The 22,126-nt window shown below is 38.2% G+C and overlaps 1 long non-coding RNA gene across 2 annotated transcripts in view; it reads left to right on the top strand.

The window, feature by feature from the left end:
- Window positions 1-2,340: 2,340 nt before the first annotated feature.
- LOC131381637 (uncharacterized) overlaps window positions 2,341-22,126 on the top strand; it is a 94,146-nt gene continuing 74,360 nt past the window's right edge. The window contains exons 1-2 of one of the 2 annotated variants that reach the window (XR_009210516.1): window positions 2,341-2,376; window positions 2,579-2,788. This is a non-coding gene — a long non-coding RNA (uncharacterized LOC131381637). Of the gene's footprint in view, window positions 2,377-2,401; window positions 2,789-22,126 lie in introns of those variants that run through there. The other variant, XR_009210515.1, reaches the window with a different exon arrangement.

The raw sequence follows: 22,126 nt of genomic DNA, 5'->3' as shown, positions 1-22,126 counted from the left end.
TAATGAATTTATGCTAGCAATTAGTAACAAAAAAATAATTAGACAATTCCTAAATGCTTGAAGATTATGGAAAATGAAAACACTACATATCAAAAGTAGCACATAAAACTCATAACTTTACCTGTATATTTAGAAAGACTGAGAAATAGTGAAAGCATCCATCTCATAAAATTAGAAAAAAGATAGAAAACCAACAGAAAATTAATAATATTAATAGCTATTAATATTATTGAGAAAATAGTAAAATTAAAAACAAATATATCTTAAGTCCTCAAAGCCAAAGTAACTCATTGGAAAAACAAAGAAAAAAGCCAAATGTAAAATTGACAAACTCCTGCTGAGGCTGACAGACAAGAAAATGAGTGAACATTCAAGCATCCAGTACCGGGCTTGGAAAAGCCATCAGTATAGATCCTTTAGTCATTAAAAAGCTAATAAGGAAATTATAATCAACATTATAACTAAATTTATTTTGAAGTGCATATATATTAAGCACATTCTTAGAAAATTATAACTTACCAGAACTAACAAAACAGATATAGAAAACCTGAAATGTTATTTACTGAAGACAATGGATCTGTAATTTAAAACCTTCTATGGAGAATATGTATCTGATATATTTAACTAAACTTTTGAGAAAAATAAATAGAAAGCAAATCATTTCATGCATTTTATGAATCTTGAATAAAAATAAAATAGGGATGAGAAAAGTTAAAGAAAAAAAAGTAAAGGCCAAACTTAATCCCAATGCAAAAATTCTAAACAAAATGTTTGCAAATTTAAAATTTATAATATATATAATAATAATATAAAAAATTATAATACGTGACAGCCAAGTTCAGGTCTATTTCAGGAATATGAGGTTGCTTCAATACTGCATTTTCCTTCATTAACAAATTTTAAAAAATGGATGGGCTTACCTCAATACATGCAGAAATATTCTATGAAATCCAAATCTTAGCAAACTAGAATAGAAGAAAGTTTTCTTAATCTGGTATATGTCCATAAAAATAAAACTCTATAGAAAATATACTATGATTTTAAAAATTACTGTTTCTTTTGAGAGAAATATTCTATGAAATCCAAATCTTAGCATACTAGAAGAAAGTTTTCTTAATCTGGTATATGTCCATAAAAATAAAACTCTATAGAAAATATACTATGATTTTAGAAATTACTGTTTCTTTTGAGATCAGGAAAACTGTAATCTTTATTGCCACTTCTATTTAACTTAGTTTTTAAGTTCCTAAGCAGTAAAAAATAAATAGAGAGAAAAACATAAATAAAGTTACTGAGCTAGAAAAAAGAGAAAAAGTGAATTTCACTATTCACAAATAAAATGATTGTGTTTATTGAAAATATAAAAACAAATTCAGATAAACTATTAGTTTTATTAAGAAGATTTAGGGAATTTACAGGTTATATTGAAATAGAATATAAAAATCAATTTTATTTCTATATAGCAGCAAGAAGTAGTCATGAAAATATTTTTAAAGATTCAAATTATCGAACATGTCAAGTATCTTTAAACATATGTAGCATAAGATGTATAAGACCTCTACTGAAAAACTGTTAAACTTTATTGATAGAAATTTTTTAAAAACACCCTAAATGAGTGGCATATACTATGTCCATGTATTGGCAGATTTAATTTTTTAAAGATGTCCATTTCAATCTACGTTCTGAAGATTCATTTATTCCCAATAATCCCAACAGAATTTCTGTGTGTGTGTGTGTGTGTGTATATGTGTGTGTGTGAGAGAGAGAGAGAGAGAGAGAGAAAGAAACTTCTAAACAAGTTACAGAAAACACTTATCTACAAGCATGGGGGAAGGGTAAATTTCTCTACATTATAATTTAGAATGTCGGTTCTTCAAATAAATAATTGAGGTAATGTAATATCAAACCATAGGGTACACAAGTATATGTGCACATTTTTAATTTTAAAAGCTACTTTTCACTGACAAAAATATATCATTTCTACGGTATGATGTGATGTTTTGATATATGTACACAATGTGGAACAATTAAATAAAAGTAATTAACATATTCAACACCTTACGTACTTATCTTTTTGTGGTGACTGAAAGAGTAAAGGCAGACCCAGAGCACGCCAAACGCAGTCAAGAGATCTTTATTAGCAGAGTCGGGTCAGGTGGCGCAGAGAGAGAGTGCTGTTGGGATGAGATATTTATATCCCTTAGGGCTACGTGGTTATCGATGATTGGGTCTGCGGGGCGGGCCTGGGGATGAGCGGGGGGGGGGGGGGGGGGGGGGGCGGGAGGTGTTATTTTCTTATTGGGTCTTTCTTGGCGGGTTTAACATTGCGTCAGGTGTGGAGAGGGAGGAAGAACCGGAAACTGTCGCCATCTTGTGGTACGTTACGTGTCTGCGCCACCCAACAGTCCTCCCTTTTGTTTTCTTTAAGAGGGGGTTGAGGGGCGTCGTGATTCGTCTGGCTACTTCCTGCTGAGTGGGGGCGTTGTAAGAGGGAAAGAGAGTTTTAGGGAGGGCTGTTAGGGAGGTTTGACACGGGGTATGATGGGTATAATAGGAGAACACCTCTTGGGCGGTGTAGTCTGTGAAGGTCCCTTGAAGATATGGATCTTCTAATGCCGTAAGCCATCCGAGCGGTAACGATGGATCAGCGAAGAGCCAGCTGTCAGTGCAGAGATCGTTGAGGAACTGCTGGAATCGGTGCGTTGTTGTCATTTCGAAGACTGAAGTTTGACTGAAGGGCCGTTAGTAGGCTGTGAGACCGTCTATGGAGCCTGCTTCATCTTCACAGGTAGGTAAAAGTTGATAATTTCTAAGGAGAAGCTGGTTAAATGTCTAGGGATTGGGCTGTAAGTCTGAAAGTTGGGACACACTGTATCCTAGTGAAGTGGCTGCTAACCCTGTGCCTAGGAGAGAAGTTTTTAGAGAGATTCTGAGCATGATGGGTAAAAAGATTGCTCGTTTTTGTCGAGGGCCTGTGAGAGAATTGGACTCAGGGTGATCAAACTGGTAGGCCTGGAGGCCTTCGGAGAAGGAGAGTAATGTGAGTTGAGAGACTAGAGTGGTAGGTCCAATGTCGAGACATTGTAAAGGGGAGTCGGCCGGCAGGGATACAGAGCCTCCCATTATGAGAGGCGGGGAATATGCGGCGTCGGGCTAGGTAGGGCGTCCCCTACTAGCCGATCGACCGTGTGGTGAGTTAGAGCTTCCGAGTCGATCATCACCGAAACGGAAGGACTGATGGGCCTTTGGAAGGCCGAGGGCCGTGGGCCACCTGCTACCAGGATTTTAGTGAGCAAGGAGGAGGGGCCCAGGCCGGGCGAGTGAGAGGAAGGGAGAAAACTCAGTTCCCTGGAGGCCGAGACTGGGTTTGGTAACTTGGGGTATACAGGGGCCGGGGAGGGAGGAATTGATGGATTCGAAGCAGTCGGAAGTGGGAACTTGAGAGATATTAAATACAAGTAGTCCTTGATTGAGGAATAGTTGCCAAGAGGAGTGTATGGGGATGGTGTTGACTGGTGAGTGTAATTGTGTGACTGTAATTCGGTCTCACCTAGCGAGATGTGCTCGTTGACTTGGGACAAGACTTGCTGAGAATTAGTTTTGAGTGTGCGGGTGATGCTTAGGGTTTGTGCTGGGTAGGACCAGGCATTGCACCGAGTGTAGCTGATGACATTTGTGTGTGACCTTCTGTGAGCGTTGTAGGTTTCTTTTACAGTGAATAGGTAATAAGGTTGTGATGAGAGACTGCTAGGGGAGGAAAGTCCATGGAGGAAGATATAAGAGGCGGAGAGCCAGAAGAGAGGGCCTGGAGTATGAAGTTTATATTTCTGGAATAAGGCTGTAACTTTATCCAGTCTAGATGGAGTTCTAATGACAGTTTAGTGAGGGTTTCCTTGAGTGGACGGTTGGTACATTCAACCTTTCCAGAGGTGATAGGGGATGTGGAAATGCCACGGGGTGTTAAGAGCGGCAGTTATATTTAGTGAGACATGGGATGTAAATTCGGGACCATTGTCAGTTTGGAGGGATGTGGGGATTCCGAACCTCGGGATGATTTAAATCAAGTTGCCAATCACTGCCTGGAATGTGTCCTCTGGCCTGATGGGTCTGGAAGGGTCCTGGCCTTAAGGGAGTTTGTGGGTTTGTTCGTTGACAGATGGGGCAGGCAGATGTGAGCTGTTTAAGGAATTGTAGGTCAGAGGAATCTAGGGTGAAGAAGGAGTTGAGCAAGGTTTTCAGTGTTTGAGGATTTGTGTGGAAAATAGAGTGAAGGTACGAGAAGAGGGCGTGTTTTGAGAGGTTAGGCGACTGTGTTGGCGGTGGCTGTGTGAGTTGTAAAGGGTTTGATGGCTCGTCTATTGTTAACATGAGAGTGGGGGGTAGAGTTGATAAAGCTGCCTGTCTGGCCTCCTGATCTGCTTTGTTGTTACCTTGTGTCACTGGGGACAAGTCAATTTGGTGGGACTTGCAGTGAGTGATGCCTATTTTAGTAGGGAGTAAGGAAGCTTGGAGGAGGCGAGTGATGAGGGTGGCATTAGTAATAGATGTTCCTTTGGTTGTCAGGAGTCCTCTTTCCTTCCAAATGGCTGAATGAGAGAGAAGGATGTGAAAAATGTATTTGGAGTCAGTATATAGTGTAAGTGAGGTGTCTGCTGCTAATTCAAATGCTCGAGTGGCTGCGATGAGTTCAGCTTGCTGATTTGTGGTATTAGGGGGCAGGGATTTTGCCTCAATGGTTTTTGTTAGGGACACTACGGCATACCCTGCGAGGCGCTGTCCATTATGTATCCTATTGGAGTAACTGAAAGGGCTGTTTGACTGTGGCCTCTACAGGCTGGGACGGGGGTCCCCGGGAGAGGTCGTAAAGTGGTTTTGCTAGTAAAGAGTAGTTAGGAATCCAGGTTCTAAAGTAACCAGCTAATCCTAGGAAAGAGAGTATTTCTTGTTTTGTCTTAGGGATGGGGAGGCCTCTGATGAAGCACTTGCGGTCTAGGGTGATGGCCTTTGAGTCGTGAAGAAGAAGGACTCCCAAATAAGTTACTTATGTTAGTGAGAGTTGGACCTTTTGGGGGGACACCCGGTAGCCTTTGTCTGCGAGGAAGTTGAGTAGGGAAGTGGTGTCGGTTTGGGAGGTGACTAGAGATGGACTGCGTAAGAGGCATCTACATATTGGAGGAGGTTTGACTGGGGAAGATTTAGTTGTTTTAAGTCTGAGGCAAGAGTTTGACCAAAGATATGGGGGCTATCTCTGAACCCTTGAGGGAGGACTGTCCATGTGAGTTGTTGTGATTGTTGGGTGTCTGGGTCGGTCCAGGTGAAGGCGAAAAGGTCTTGCGATTGAGGAGAGAGGGGGATTGTGAAGAAGTCGTCTTTAAGATCTACTACTGAAAAATGTGTGGCATTGGGGAGAGTGGAGGATAAGAGGGTATAGGGGTTGGGAACTAGTGGGTGAATGGGTTTAACGGCCTCGTTGATAAGTCTGAGGTCTTGGATGAGGTGGAACATATCATTGGATTTTTTGACTGCTAGGATAGGAGTGTTATATAGTGAATGAGTTGGTCTAAGGAACCCTTTTCTCAAGAGGTCTGAGATAACTGGTTGTAATCCCCTCAGGCTGGAGGTGGGGAGAGGGTATTGGGGTTGACTGGGAAAGTGATGTGGATCTTTGAGGAATATTTGTACGGGGGTGCATGAGGCCAGTGAGGGAGTGGTGGTGTCCCAAACCATGGGATTGACGCCTGTTGGGAGCGAAGGCAGAGTGGGGGTGGGAGCCTGGTGTATGGAGTCAGCTACTAAAGTAACGAGTGGGGTGGATCTGGGGAGGGTGGTTGGGTTAAACATGATGGAGGTTTTGAATTTAGAGAGGATATCCCTTCCTAGTAGGGAAAGGGAGCATTGGGGCATGACTAGGAGGAACCGGTGAGAAAATATGTGGCCGGAGAAGGTACAGAAGAGAGGAGGGGTGGCTCTCGGACATATGGTTTGGCCTCCAACCCCGACTATAGGAGATCCAAAAAGGGAAGTGACACCCCAGAATTCCCTCAAAACCAAGAAGGTAGCTCCGGCGTCAAGGAGGAATGTGATGAGGCGTTCATCCACCATTAGAGAGACCCTGGGCTCCTGTGTGGTGATAAGTTGTGTCGGGAAAGGAGTCCCAAGGCCCCGTCAGTCTTTGATGACCAGTCCTAAGAGGTCGGGAGTGGGGCTGGGGGCTGGCCCAGCTTCCCTTTGGGAGCCGGGGCAGTCTATGGCCCAGTGGCCAGGCTGGTGGCATTTAGGACACGGCCGACGGGGGGCCTGGGATTTGGGCACTCTCGGACCCAATGACCTTCCTTTCCACATTTAAAACGGGGCCCAGGGGGCTGACGGTGAGGCGGATGACTGGAACATTTATGGCCGTGCAACCATGACATGGGCTGAGGAAAGGCCTGGCTAATAATTGGTATTTTTGCCTCTTTGCTTTCTCGTCCAGGTTATGATAAACCTTGAACGCCATTGCCAATATCTCGGATTGAGGGGTGAAGGGGCCTCTGTCTAACTTCTTTAGTTTTTGTCTGATGTCGGGAAAACTTTGTGCAAAGAAATGGGACATGAGGAGTTGCCTACCATCGGGGGTTTCTGGGTCTATGTTGGTGTATTGTTGGAGTGCCTTTGTAAGGCGGTCTGGAAAGGCAGATGGGTTTTCATGTTTGTCTTGTATTATTTCATGGAGTTTTTCAAAATTAACTGCCTTTTGGGCTGCTTTTTGTAGTCCAGCCATTAGGCAGGTAGCAAAATGGTCTCTGGCTGCTACTCCATTTTGGGTGTTATAGTCCCAGTTAGGCTCTCGCTCGGGCACAGACTGCGCCCCCAGTGGCAAGGCTGGGGTCGTTTGGTGAACCTCGTCTGCGTAAGTGCGAGCCTGTTCCCAGACTTGTCTATGCTCCTCAGGGAGAAGGGTGTTGGAGAGGACTGTGTGGATGTCATGGAAGGTGAGGCTGTAAGCTTGGAGAAGGTACTGAAATTCCTTAATGTAGGAAGCGGAATTGGAGGTGTAGGAACCTAAGCGTTTTTCGATTTGGGATAAGTCAGCTATGGAGAAGGGAATGTGGACTCGGACGATACCTTCTACTCCAGCTACTTCTCTAAGGGGGGCAAGAATGGGATGGTGAGATCTCAAGCGGGTGTTGGGAGGGCTAAATGACGGTGGGGAAGAGGCCGGCAAAAGTGACGCGGAGGAAGTGGAAGAAGGAGGGGCGAGTTGAGGAGGGTGGCGGCCGGAAGGGTGGTGGCCAGAAGGCAAGGTGGACGGTGGTGGTATGGGGGGGGCTCGTTGGCTGGGTCGAAGTCAGGGGCAGAGGGAGGGGTTGGCAGTTTAAGAGCAGCAAGTAGCTGCTGGGGTTCACAAGCGAGGCAGAGGTTAGGTCTGTCCTGTAGGAGGAAGAAGCTGTGAATATATGGGATCTCTACCCATTTTAGAGCGGCTAGGGTGGGTATGGAAGGGCTATGTTAACGGTCTGCCTGAAAGGTAGGCCCCAGAGGGGAAGACTTACCGAAATGAAGCCAGTGTTGTGCGGAGAGGTTGGCGAACAGGAAAATGGGTGAAGACTGGTTTGGGGTCTGGGTTGGGCCTGGAAAAGGATCGGGATCCCACTGAGGGGTGGGGAGTCCCGATACGAGTCACGGCACCAATGAAAGAGTAAAGGCAGACCCAGAGCATGCCAAATTTAGTCAAGAGATCTTTATTAGCAGAGTCGGGTCAGGTCGCGCAGAGAGAGTGCTGTTGGGATGGGATATTTATATCCCTTAGGGCTACGTGGTTATCGATGATTGGGTCTGGGGGCAGGCCTGGGGATGAGCGGGGGGAGTGGGAGGTGTTATTTTCTTACTGGGTCTTTCTTGGCGGGTTTAACATCACGTCAGGTGTGGAGAGGGAGGAAGAACCCGGAACTGTCACCATCTTGTGGTACCTTACGTGTCTGCGCCACCCAACAGTGACAACATTTAAAATCTATTTTGTTGGATGTTTTCAAGTACACAATATATTAGTCTTAACTGCGTGGCTTGTGATATGATTTGGCTCTGTGTCCGCATCCAAATATTATCTTGTAGCTCTCATAATTCCCACGTGTTGTGGCAGGGACCCGGTGGGAGATGACTGAATCATGTGGGCGGGGGCGGGGGGGGGGGTGTCTTTCCCATGCTGTTCTCGTGATAGTGAATGGTTCTCATGAGCTCTGATGGTTTTAAAAATGGGAATTTTTTTTTTGCACAAACCCTCTCTTTGCCTGCTGCCATCCACATAAGATGTGACTTGCTCCTCCTTGCCTTCTGCCATGATTGTGAGGTTTCCCCAGCCACGTGGAACTGTTAAATCCAATTAAGCCTCTTTCCTTTGTAAATTGTCCAGTCTTGTCCTTATCAGCAGCAGGAAAACAGACTAATACAGTTTCCAATATACAATATATTATTATGAACTGCATGTTATTAACTGTATTATTATAAACATTCCTTCTAACTGAAAATTTGTTCCCTTGAACCAACAGCTCTCCATTCCACATCCTCAGTCCCTGGTAACTACCATTCTACTCTCTACTTTGATGAGTACAACATTTTTAGATTCTACATATAAGTGAGACCATACAGTATTTGTCTTTCTATGTCTGGCTTATTTCACTTACATCGTGTCCTCAGGTTCATTCATGTTGTCACAAATGACAGGGCTTTTTCTTTTTTTATGCCAAATAAGATTCCATGGAATATACACATCAAATTTTCTTTATTCATCTATCCTTAGGTTGCATCTACATCTTGGTTATTACATAATGCTGTAATGGATATGGGAGTGCAGATATCTCTTTGATACACTGACTTCATTTCCTTTGGATATATACCCAGAAGTGAGATTGCTGGATCATACAGTAGTTCTATTTTTAATTCTTTGAGGAACCTCTGTACCATTTTTCATGATGATCGTAGTAATTTATATTCCCGCCAAAGTGCACAAGAGTTCCCTTTTTTCTACATCCTCACCAACACTGATTATCTCTTGTCCTTTTGCCCATCCTAACAAGTGTAAGGTGATATCTCATGATTTTTATTTGTATTTCCCTGATGACTAGTGATGTTGAGCATTTTTTTCATATATCTATTGGCCATTTGTATGCCTTCTTTTGAAAAATGTCTATTCAGACTCTTTGCTCATTTATTTATTAGGTTATTTGTTTTCTTGCTATTAAGTTGTTTGAGTTTCTTAAATATTTTGAATAATAGCCCCTTGCACACAATAGAGAAAGGACAGGGTCTTCAATACATGGTGTTGGGAATACTGGATATCCATATGAAAAATATAAAATTGGATCTTTATCTCACCCCAAATACAAAAATCAACTCGAAATGTGTAATAAACTTAAATCTAAGACCTGAAACTGTAGAACTTCTAGAAGAAAACATAGGAAGAAAGCTTGTTAACATAAGCCTTCCAAAGTATTTATGAATATTTTCCCCAAAACAAGAAAATAAAAGCATATATACACAAATGGGATTGCATTAGGCTGAAAAGTTGCACAGCAAAGGAAACAATCAACAGAGTGAAGAGACAACTGTTGGATGGAAGAAAATATTTGCAAAGCAAAACATAATTTTTGAAGGGCTTACATCCAGAATATATAAAGAGCTTCTACAAATTAATTAGAAAAACACAACCTGAAAACTGCAACAAACCACATAAGCAAATTATCCAAACAAGGAAGAGTAGAAGATGAAAACAGAAAGTCTCCAAGACTTAGTTCTTTCCTTAAGATCCTTCTTTCTCCAGATCTTCCTGGTTGTAGGCTTTCTCAAATCTGGGTTTTTTCACTAACCTTCCTCAGCCTTTTCCATAGTTAGGTTCCAGCTATTCAACCTGTTCTGGCCAACACAGTTCATCATCAGTGTTCGTCTTCTTATTGCAGCATTCCTAAGTACCATGTTCTACATGTTGTAGCCTAAGATCAAAAAAGGCTGCCTGATTTGTATCAAGCTTTACATAAGAAGAAAATAAGCCACTGAAAATTTGCAGTTTTATTTTTCCTTTGCTTAGCTAGGGTGGGTGTCTACTCTAATTTATATATTAGGAAAAAAAGTACAATAATTTTGTTGGCTCTAAATATGAATATATAATCTTTTATGTAATCCATTCATGCTTCCTGCAAGGAGCAGTAGAGAGTTTTAAAATTTTAACATATTGAAAGAACTAAAAATACAGTCTATTTTAAAGAGCAAAACAAAATGTTAATTTTAAGTGAAAATATTTGTCAGAATGTCATTACTTTCACAGGCCACTTCTACTACTTGCTGCTGTGCCAACTAATCTGAAAATGCAAGTGTTATCTCCCTATTATGCACTTACAAGAAACGAAAACTCCATACCTAATTCCTAGATTATAGAAATAATAAGTCCTTTGATTTTAGGCTGTGATGCAGCAGTCTTTGTCAGTTGCATTGAACATTTCAAAAGATAAAGTGGAACTGTATGATCAAAGTGTGAACTCTGATTTTAAAAGTATTTGAGAACGTTGCTTTTTTATATGTTGAAGCAGATCTCATCTTCAAGCATAATATATTTTAAGAACTAGGGCTTTCATTGGGAAACTTAAGACCCAGTATATTTTCTAGCAGTGTTATTCCTCCTCAGATTCTCAAAAACAGCAAAACAACAACAACAACAAAAGATTTTTGGGTGACAATTATTATTAGATTGTAAAAAATACATGACACTCAAGAATGATGATTTTAAAATTCACATATTTTACAAAATTTTAGCAAAAATGCTTAAAGAGCAAAAATCCCAATTCTTGCTTTGCATCACTACAGACAAGAAGAAAAATATAAAAATCTTAGTGGTAATACTTCTCATAAAAACATCCAACCCATTATATTTATACATTGATAGGACTGACCAAATCTCTGAAATCTGATACTTGATGGCTTTGCTATCGTGTTCTGTCATTTTAAAAAGGCAAAAACTCTTTAGACTGACTATTAAAACATTGAAACCACATCAACAGAGACATGAAATTGATGGTGTTATATCAGAATTCCAGATCTAGTGTTTATCAAAATTTTATATAGTTTCTCAAAATATAGTATCTGTGGGAGATCAGAACAGCAAACTTACCTGCCAGATAACAACTGGAATTACTCCTTTTGTAATCTGAAGTCAGGTAATCTCAACCTGCTTCCTGTTCTGTCTTAGTGTCTTAGATATAAAATGATTTAGTGAAGCAACTCTGTTTTTCCCCCATGTATAACTAACCCCACCCTCTTATCTGTTGCATTCTATGAAAGACCCATCTCATATCAAGCAAACTTCCATACTTGTCCTAATTCTCCCTGAATTTTTCATTTTCTTTTCATTCCACATCCCTGGCTTTTTCTTTTTTGAAGTATGCTTTTCTGTTCAATGTTTTTCCTCCAGAAAATCCTATGCTGTGCCCTCATCTCTTTTCTTTCTATACAATAAGACAACTCATTCACCCCTATGATTCCAATTAATATCTAAACATTCATGACTCTCAAAAACATAACCTCAGCCCAAGGAACTCCCAAGAACATGAGATGGTTACATACAGCTACCTACCTAAATCCTATTGTTAACATGTTCCTTATACTCAACCTTTATCTTCTTCCATATCTGTGTCCCAGTAATTCCCACCTCATTCAAGGGCACTACAATACGCTAGTCCCACTTACCAACAGCAAGATTCACCTTGGATGTTACTCTTATTTCTTCGTATTCCCTTATCATCAACTCCAATTAATCACGAAGTTCTGTCAGTACCACCCCCAAAATCTGTCAAATCCGCCTATTTCTCTTATTGGCCTCTACCCTTTTCTAGAGTCACGTGGACTACAGAAAGCCCTTCCTGCCTCTGTTTGAGCCTTCCTCTAATCTATTCTCCACAATGAACTAAAGCAACCTCTCTAAAACCCAAGGATGATCACATCTAGCCTTCAATAACTATCCACAGTTCCTATAATCAAATTCAAGTATCATTGGATCATTTTTCAGCTATGTGTCTCATCACTCTCATTCCCTGTTCCTCTTAGGATTCTATCAAAGCTAACTTCTTTTAGTGATTTAAGCATATTATCCTTATTACAGGTTTTTGCACACACCATTAATTTTATCATAAACTTTAACCCCCAACTCCTATCCTTTTAGCTTAACCCCTACCTTTCTTTCTGTTCTTGATTTAGTTCTCCCTCACTGGAAGGCATTTCCTAACCATTAAGCCTGGGTTAAGTAACTTTCATACATGTTCTCATAGCACCTTGTAATCTCCCTACATTGCATTTACCATGGAGTACCATAATTTGCAGTAACTGCATCTGCCTTTTCATTTCTAGATGTCCAATATTTCCAACAGATTCAGACACTTGTGATATTTAATTAGCAGATTAATGGGGTCAAAACTTGTGTAAGAATTATCTGTGTAATAAAGAGCAATGTGAAGCCACCTTACTTTTTTCTAAACCACTTTTAAAAAATGTGATTCTCAATTAAAATTTCCCTTACCTTAGATAAAGAAGCATTGATTCAATTTTTTCCCACTTTTTTATTCGAGGTGTTGAATAAAGGATAGGCATACAGATGTTAACAAAATTCTAAGAATGGCTAGCAGCAGTACTGTGAAATTCTATATGCTTCTATTAACATTAATTGGAAACATCGCTGTGCTGGATAAGCTATTATCTACCCTAGGCTTCATTGTCTCATTTTGAATGCTTATCTTTACCCAATGGCCAGAGCCAAAATCTTCTCTATTGTTGTCTCCTTTAGAGGGTGATTTATTTGATAGCTCAGTTGCAAACCACAATTTCTTCCAAAATTATCCTATCCTTTTCATTATTCCCTTTCGTTTATCTTGAGACTCCAAAAGACAAGTAAAATGATGAGGTGCCAAAGTCACTCTAACTTTTAGAAACATAGAGTGACATCATTAAATCTTTTGAAGATATTTTGAGAATGTGTCCCTGTCTTTCCAATTCACTCCAAATGATGCTTGATTGATGAAGTTTGGTGGTGAGAATCTGTCAATGAAGTCTCATGTAAATATACAGGTAAATATTTAGGATATGTCACTTGAAACTTTCCAGAAGTCTCAAAGTTTATTTTCTAAGTTGTTTTCTATCATTAGTACCATTGTATGAAATGAATCACAGTTTGCTTTAGGACTCAAGGACAATTGCGTAAACACTCATATAATCAGAGCATACCAGGTCAGTTGGTTTTGGTTAAAAAGAGACAAAACATGCAATGATTAAGGAAGTCAAATATATAATACTCTAAGAATTTCAATAAGTTTAGTAAAGTGCTTGAAATTAGATACTTTTCAGTGCATACAAGGAATTGGCAATTTACTTAGGCCTATACCTTTATTCTTCTTTAATAGTTTCTATTCTGAAAGTTCATTTTTGCCTTCTATATTATTCTTTCTTAATTCAATACATTAAGAGCATATTCTCAGCATCCATTCTCTGAACCCATTAATGTTTTCTAAAATGTTTTTGGCCTTTCCTGAAACTCAATAATGCATTAGCATTATCTTTTATTCACATAAGTATTTCCTAAATGTAATTTTTAGTATATTGCCGTATGCCCATGACCACACAGTTTAATTGTCTTGCTTCACAGCTTAATTGGCCTACTTCAATTTGGGAATTGAAATAATAGGTGGAAATTCCATAGTTCTCACCCTTGAAAACCCATGTGAAACTAATATACTAATATTATAAGAGGAAAACATAACAGGCTGTATTTTAAAGATCACTGAAAAGTTGATCTGTTTAGCTTATCAGATTTCATCCTGGGATGTTTATTGCCTATATTCAATATTGAATCTCTAGCCCATCAAACTAGATATTATAAATCTAATTAAACATTGTAAATTAGTTTGGGATCTGACAATAATCAAATTTCCCAAAGCTATCTACATATCAAAATCATCTGGGACACAATATATATTCCTAGTTCCAAATCCAAAACATTCCAAGTTAATGCATAGGAGAGATGTTCAGTAATTCATATTTTTTAAATGTTTTCATAAAAATATATATCGCTGTTTTTGTTTTAGTAACTTTTATATAAACAGTATTAAACTGTGCAAATTACTACATCTAAATCTTTAATACACACACAATCAAAATATAAATGAATGCATAGGCAGGATAATTTACTGACATCGTAATAATTAACTCTGGGGAGAAAGGGAAGATGACAAGATTGGAATAGTAGATTTATGAATACTAATTGTAATATTGTCTTGCTTTTACAAGAAAAGAGTTAAAGAAAAATGGCAGAATGTTAACATTTATCCAATTTTGTTTGTGGGCATATAGGTTTCTATTATTTTCTTTCTTTTTACACATTGGAAATACTTTATATTTAAAAAAATCTGTCTCCTGGTAATTCAGATGATATCCAGGTTTGAGAAATATTTAAATAACTACTGGGCAATGTAGTTTATCATACAAACTGGGACATTGTTGAGAATTAAAGACAGTGCTATTAATAATTTGCCAGCATAAGTGGCAAATAGAATGTACGGTCACCCTAGGATCAAACTATTTTAAGTTCTACTTAATGCATGAACTCCCTAACAAGAAAATTCATCTTCTATCGCTTCCCCTAATCTTCTTATTTGTAAGTTATCACAGATAGAGGTTATTGATCTAATTTGCTCAATTTAGTATCCATTTTTTTTCACAAAAGCACTTAGGATATATATAATTTTCAAGAGTCATACAATAAATAATGGAGATACAAAAGAATTTTGATACTAAGATCTCTCCCTAAGATGCAATAAAATGTAGTTAATCAATTAACAACATTTATCAAACACACAATATTTCAAAGGATGGGATGATGTGAGGTTAAAAACAAAACAAAAATGCAGTCTTTGAACTCATGAAATATTTATTTTAACTAATCCTTCAGGTAAAATACATAAAACCAAGAAATGCAGATTGTAAAACTGCATAACAATAGAATAAAAAGTAATTACTATTTAAAGACCAAATACTAATAGATAGTAAAGTTAAACATAGTGAATAATGTAACCATCACTAGTTGCCAAGTCTGAGAGCTCAGTTTCTCTTTTCTTGGTGAATCTCTGCTATCTCCACAGGTTCTGCCTGCACTCTGGCTTCTCCAGTTCATGGATTATCTCACTAGCCCATAGGAATGATCTCTGTTTTGCACTATTTTATACAAGATATAAAGTTCAATCTGCTGCAATTGGAAGGTTTTATATAACTAATGTGGGAAAGACCCCCAAACATATTTAATGAAGAAAAGTAATGTGTTCACTCAAGGAAGTGAATAATCCACATATAGCTTAATCGATATGACCAGGGCCCACTATCTTGTGTGCTTAGTTCTTTTTTTGTCCTGGCTTCACCGTCAAGCCATATTCCCTCCTAGCCACTATGTTAGTACCAGGAATCCACAGGCTATTATTCTGGTGATTCATGTCCAAAGGAAAAGTAATAGACTGTTTCTCAGGCCTTTCAAACAAAAATCTTGGGACTGCAATTAAAATTGTATCTATAGTTCCTCAGCCTTTCGGTTAAGATCAAGTGTAAAATTTTATCTGTGACTAGCCTGACTTGAGTCAATTGCATTTCTCAGAATCAGCTATGGCTGAGAATAGAATGTGTAGATGTTTAGATTGGTTTACTCTAAATTCTTTATATTCCACTGAATCATGTCATAAAAAGTAGACAGGCTGTTAGTACAAGTAGGTGTTTCTCAAAAGCCACAGCCTTATGAAAGGAAAATGAATATCAGATGGGTAAAGTGGAAAAAAGAAACAATGGAGGGACAGAGGAAGAAAGTGAGGGAAGAAGAAAGACAAAAGGAAAAGGAAGGGTGGGGAGGGAGGAAAGACAAAAAAGTAGTCCACTGAGACAGTGAGTAAGAACCAGCTTTCAAAATAAAACAAGAAAAATACCAAGTCTTTCTTTCTCTACAATGCTTGATAATTTTCATGTTGCAAATTCTCCCATCGTGACAATTTCAAGATACCAATGAGAGGTCTCTGTATGAAGACTTGAGAAGAGATGTGCAGTAGTATACCACTGCATACATATCTTTGCTTTTCAGGTTATTAATATCTATTGTGTCTTAGTATACTTATACTCAGATTACTCAGATATAAATGTATATACATATGTATATACGTTCTCAGATACAATAGTCATCAATTGCCTCAAAAGCAAAGATAATGGTACATTGTAGTAAAATAATTAGGTAGTGATATGTTTTCAATATATATTAACTATTATTAATACAATATATTTGCTTGTAAGTTTACACGTTAATTTTCATATGTAAGTTTATATGTTAATTTTTTATGATGGTTATATTTAGCAACAATCTCACAAAATCCCTGTAATTTTAGAAACTGTATCTTCCATGCTGTACAGCTTGGCTCCAGCATATGACTGATAAAACGTCTTTCTTAATGTCTTCAAAAAAAATAAGTTAACATACAGCTAACCATGTTTATGCAGTCAACTTTACTAAAGCTTTTGTGAAGCAAAAGAGATTTTTTATTAAAACAAAAACAAGTCAACCATTATAAATTGCTATACTTAGACATTCTGCATCCCTTACACTACTGACTGCAGCTTTCACAATTTTTTACTACCCATTTCACCTCAGGAAGCACCTCACTTCTAATATTCTCAGAGATTCTCTTTTCTGGTTATATCTTCATAAATGTGCTTCAGCCACCTCTACCCAGTGTACTCTCAACAATTCTTCTTTTTTATTTAAAAAAAAAAATCAACCCCTATACCCAAACACAACTGCAAGCCTATCATTATATTTGCAAGCCAAATGTGGTGGAGTTTATAAATCTATAGACTCTGGATCACCTGCTTAAACAATCAGGATTTAACACTGATTACTCAGTCCTGCTACAGATCTAATTAGTTTCATTAGTTTCTTTGGGGAAAGGGTCTAGATACCAACTTGTTTATTTAACAATTCAGGTGTTTCTAATGGACATGAAAGTGTAATACCATTAATAATAGGCTCAACAGAAATAATCAGGTATCTGTTTCAGAGATAATCCCTCCCCATGTGTGCAGAGAGTTTTTAAATATGTATTATGTGCTGTAATACATTCTACCCTGGGTCTAAATGACCACCAGCGTAGCCTATGTGTCCTTAAAGATTCAGTCTAGAAGATTGCTCTTAGAAGCCTCTTGACCTTCACCTAACCTCAAAACTTCCCTTGCCGAATTTTTTGGCCCCTCCATTTCAATTCAACTGTATCTTCCTTTCCTAGGTGTTAACCACTCAGCCCATCACCTAAATACTTTATTGTGTTTCTACTTCCTACTACACTGAAATCTCCTTGAAATTCAAGACTGCCTCTTATGCATCTGTGTATCCTCTGTTTAGCATAATACCTGACAAATAGTATCTATTTCATAATCCTCATTTAATGATAAACCAAATGAAGAGAGAGTGAGGAGAGGAGTGAAACAGAAAAGGAAGGGGGAGAAGTATTTTAAAAAAGGAGAAAAGTAGGAAAAACTGGGGAAAGAAAAGAGTAAAGTAAAAATGTTTGTTTTTAATTTTTATCTGGGTTTGAATTATGGTTTCATTCAGTAATATATTACTTTGCTGTCAAAAAATGTGAATCTCTACAAATACAAGACCCATTACTTTAGGTTAGGTGTGGTAGCTTATGCCTGAAATCCCAACACTTTGGGAGGCCAAGCCGGGCAGATCACCTGAGGTCGGGAGTTCGAGACCATCCTGACCAACATGGAGAAACCTCATCTCTACTAAAAATACAGAATTAGCCGAACGCAGTGGCGTATGCCTGTAATCCCAGCTACTTGGGAGGCTGAGGCAAGAGAATCGCTTGAACCTAGGAGGCGGAGTTGCTGTGAGCCGAGATGGCACCATTGTACTCCAGCCTGGGCAACGAGAGCAAAATTCCATCTCAAAAAAAAAAAAAGACTCATGACTTCTACTAAACTTAAGATTTCCATGATTCCAGGTGTCCATCTAAATTTCAGGCTTTAGTATTCCTTGTAATTTACAAATTTAACAACGCCTACTCAACAAAGCCATTTTTCACTTTTACATAATATTACAAAAAATATTTTACGTGGAAAATGCACAAAGATTACAAATCAGTTGCAATAAAGTGCCAGGGCATGGAAATGAAGAATTGAATCCAGGCTGGCTGAGATTACACATAGCCTACATGGGTCAAATAATAGAACCCTGCTCCTACTCTTCTATAGAGATACCCATTATTTCTTTAAAACAAAAAATGAAGCTATTTCCCTGGTTTTAAAAAGCCTACCCCTTGTTAGTTTGTGTTTCAGGTCTTAAGCATTGTCTCCTAGTAGTTTTAGAAACCCATGGGTTCCATACCAAAAAGATATCCATTACATGTGTGAGTTCTTTTAGACAACTTTAATCCCCATTTATACTCTAATCCCCATTTACACAGTTTGCATTTATACTTACAATTGAATTGCCTCCAGGTATTTCCACTTTAGAAGGCACAGGCAAATTAATGTAAGACAGAGTCCAACTTAACATGTAAATACTATATCTTGCACCAATACAGGTGAAGGCCAAATAATATGAGAAAGTGCTACATAAACAAATGTTTCCTGCTTATTCAAATAGAAAACTATGGTAGGAAAGTTGAAGACATCAAGGGCAACCAGCAGATAAGTCATGCCAAAATCAAAGGAATTGCAATATAGCAATCAAAATCAGAGTCACAATGGGAATTGCAATTTAGTTTCAACAAAATAATTTTATCTGTCATATTAAATTCATGCTGATTAGAATTTTACTGGTTTTGCATACATGCTTATATTGTATGTGTAAATTCTATTTTAGTTTTAACATAAGAGTGAAAAGCACACAGAGTTTATCCCTTTTTTAGGTTAAATACATAACAGTATAATAAAACTACACAATAAGACTGAACCATAGAATACATTTTTCTTGACAAAGAAATACTGTATAAGAACAGAGTACAGTGTTGACATATCACCTTGTTTATTCAGAAGGACAAATACCAAACTTTATTATGTTACATGTGATTTTGATGAGGACTTACTGACTACAAAGTGCTCTCCTTTAGCTCTCCAATGTTCGTTTTTCTGCTTGGCTTCATTTGCCACATTGCATTATAAATATTTCTTTATAAGAAGCACTTAACGGTTAAGAGAGTGACCGACCACTGTATGACTGTCTAGGTTCAAATCTTATCTGTGCCACTCATTAACTGTGACGCAAATTTGTCAGTTCACCAGTTCATGTTGTCTTAAAAGCACATAGAAGAACCACATTTCCTAGATTGCTTTATATTAGGTTGGAACCACATGACTGATTTAGCAAATGGATATGAAGGAAGTAGCATTCGTCATTTCCAGGACTGTTCATAATCCCCATGATCAATCCCCTTACCCTCCCTAACCCTCCATGATGACCTTGAAAACTAGGTATTTCCAATGTTTTAGTTATAGTTTTGTAGCTACAACGTGGAAGAAACCTTGATCTCTGAGTGACCTCTTGAAGGAGGAATTCCCAAGCCATACAAGACTACGACTTGAGCAAGAAAAGACACAGCAGACCTTTATTCTATGTTCTTATGATTTCTTTGGTATAGATACATGACTTCACCTCTCCTGGTTAGTAGAATAACTACATGAACTTAGATAAGTTAACATCAGTGTTCAGTGCCAAAGTTTCCTCATCTGTGAAACTGTAGTGAAGTATCTTTCCCACAGAGATATATATGTTTTGTAAGAGTGAGAATCAAATGAGTTAATTCAGACAGACCTCTAAGAACAATACCTGATACTCAGCAAGCATTATTATGGGTCTCCTCCCTGCCCTCTCTTCTCCTGTGGTTCACTGAAGCTGGTGTCTTTGTCTCATTCACTTTTTTTTTTTCTTTTTTTGAGATAGAGTCTGGCTTTGCTGCCCAGGCTGGAGTGCAGTGGCGCAGTCTTGGCTCACTGCAACCTCTGCCTCCTGAGTTCAAGCGATTCTCCTGCCTCAGTCTCCTGAGTAGCTGGGATTACAGGCATCCGCCACCATGCCCGGTAATTTCTGTATTTTCAGTAGAGACAGGGCTTCACCATGTTGGCCAGGCTTGTCCTAAACTCCTGACTTCAAGTAATCTGCCCAGCTCGGCCTCTGAAAGTGCTGGGATTACAGGCAGGAGCCACCGCACCTGGCTACATTCACTTTTATTTCCAACATTTTTTATAGGTTTGGAACACAGTGGGTGCTGAATATATGTTTACTTTATAAGTGAATCTAATACCTTCACACAATTGAAAGTTATACCAAGTTCATCTCTGGGCTGTGTTCAATTTACATTGATAATACGGCTTCATAACAATTATTAAGAATTCATTGTAGCAGATATACAGGTAGCATCTTTTGTAGTCTCTCTTCCTTTCTCCTCCTTTTTCTCCATTGTCCTTTTTCTCCATTGCTCTCTTCTCTTGAGCATTTGAAAAACTGATCTGCGTTTAGTAAAAGTCAATAAGTAGAGATGACTAAATTTAAATTTAATGCACATCTGTGTAGAATAGGTCTCCCTGTGTCACCTATAGTTTCATTCTCAAATTATAACATAAAAGAAATATAAAATTTAAATTTCATATATTCATAAGCTAAATAATTCTAATGAATTCCATTATTAATTAGTGTAGAGAAAGATGAGCCTCTGAGAATTAACCTTTTCTTTGCCTCATCCTCACAGGCTATTGCATGCTTAGCTGTACTAAAGCAAGAATGAGATTCATCCAGCACATCATTATGCATAGATGAATCCTCCTGTCAGCTATTGTGGGAACTACTGTTTGGCTTATTTACATATTAGCACTTATACCAGGTGCTTAGGGACAAAATTCACAGTTACTCTAGTAGCATCTCTACCAAATAACTTGATAAAGGAAAACACTAAATTGTTGGATAAATACATTAATTCATGTATCTGTGGATTTCAAATATGCATACCACCATTCCAGTTTCCAAGGCACTTTGAATTGAGAATATCAGATGAATGATTTGAGCTGTAAGGTGAGGGAGTATTCAAATTAACAGGATTGCAACATTTTTCTCCGGTGCTAAGCAAAGAATCACAAATACTGCAGCATGTTGTATAGGAAGGAATTGCCCAAGCAAGGAAGGGATAGAAAATCAAAACTGCAAGCTCTTAAACTGCTGAATATACCAATAAATGGACAAGCTTACTCAATTACATTCAAACATCCAGGAAGAGTACTTCTTGGAAGCATCTTTTAATAATCAATAACTCTATGTGCCTTGATAATACAGGCAAGTGGACTGATGAATAAAAAGACTGAATAATTTCAACTTGTGATTGTAACAGATCATCTTAAAAGTATACAGCAAATATAACTCCCTGTTCTACCATAAATCTTATAAAGGTAAACTAATATCAAAAAATTAAACAAATTAGAAATGAAGAGTTGCTAAATTGTCAGATTATATTCAATTTTAATTGATCTCTTTAAGTTATCTCTTCTTAAAATACACTTTCAAACCAATTCTATTTTATTATATTTATTTTTAGAGCAATTTTAGGTTCACAGAAAAACTGATTGAAGGTACAGATATTTCCTATATACCACCTGCTCCCCACAGATGTATAGCCTTCCCCATTAGTAGCATCTCCCACAAAAGTTATATATGTTACAATTCATGAATCTATATTGATAATTATTATCATCCAAAGCCCCTAGTTTACATTCTCTGTTGGTTTGTACATTCTGTGTGTTTGAATAAATATATAATGGCATGTATTCATCAGAGTAGTATCACACAGTATTTACACTGCCCTAAAAATCCTCTGGACTCTGCCTATTTATCTCCTATCACTAGCCCCAACCCCTGGCAACAACGGATCTTGTTACTGGCTCCACGGTTTGGCGTTTTCTAGAATGTCACATGTAATTCGAATCATATAGTATAAAGCCTTTTCAGATTTGCTTCTTTTGCTTAATAATATACATTGAAGTTTCCTCCATGCTTCTCATTGCTTCATAGCTCATTTCCTTTTAGTTCTGAACAATATTC

This window comes from Hylobates moloch, unplaced genomic scaffold, assembly GCF_009828535.3.
Source record: "Hylobates moloch isolate HMO894 unplaced genomic scaffold, HMol_V3 SCAFFOLD_2, whole genome shotgun sequence".
Classification (NCBI taxonomy): Eukaryota; Metazoa; Chordata; class Mammalia; order Primates; family Hylobatidae; genus Hylobates; species Hylobates moloch.
The sequence above is the reverse complement of the archived record's forward strand: the minus strand, read 5'-3'. Positions and strand labels throughout refer to the sequence as shown.